The 284-nt window shown below is 29.6% G+C and overlaps 1 protein-coding gene across 1 annotated transcript in view; it reads left to right on the forward strand.

Annotated features, from left to right (window-relative positions):
* Positions 1–284, forward strand: part of LOC106867726 (zinc finger protein 850) — a 19,112-nt gene that overhangs the window by 11,058 nt on the left and 7,770 nt on the right. The window lies entirely within an intron of this gene.

The raw sequence follows: 284 nt of genomic DNA on the forward strand, positions 1-284 counted from the left end.
AAAGAATTGAGTGCGAGACGGAGTTACTTCGAATTAGGAAGAGCAATAATGGTGAATACAAAAGTTAACGGCTTGGCTGAAACGAAATCAATTCTTCAACATCGATAAATCATGCGTTCACCATAAAAATTTTCATTTATATTTTGGATTAGGTTGAATTGATATTTCTTTCTATATGTTGAATAGTTGAAATACCGACTGAGAAAAAAAAGATAAGAAAAAATAATTTCAATTTAAGTTTTTCTTCTTTCACTTATGCAAATGTTGTTGTTGTTTGCACTGAT

Source organism: Octopus bimaculoides, chromosome 27 (genome assembly GCF_001194135.2).
Source record: "Octopus bimaculoides isolate UCB-OBI-ISO-001 chromosome 27, ASM119413v2, whole genome shotgun sequence".
NCBI lineage: Eukaryota > Metazoa > Mollusca > Cephalopoda > Octopoda > Octopodidae > Octopus > Octopus bimaculoides.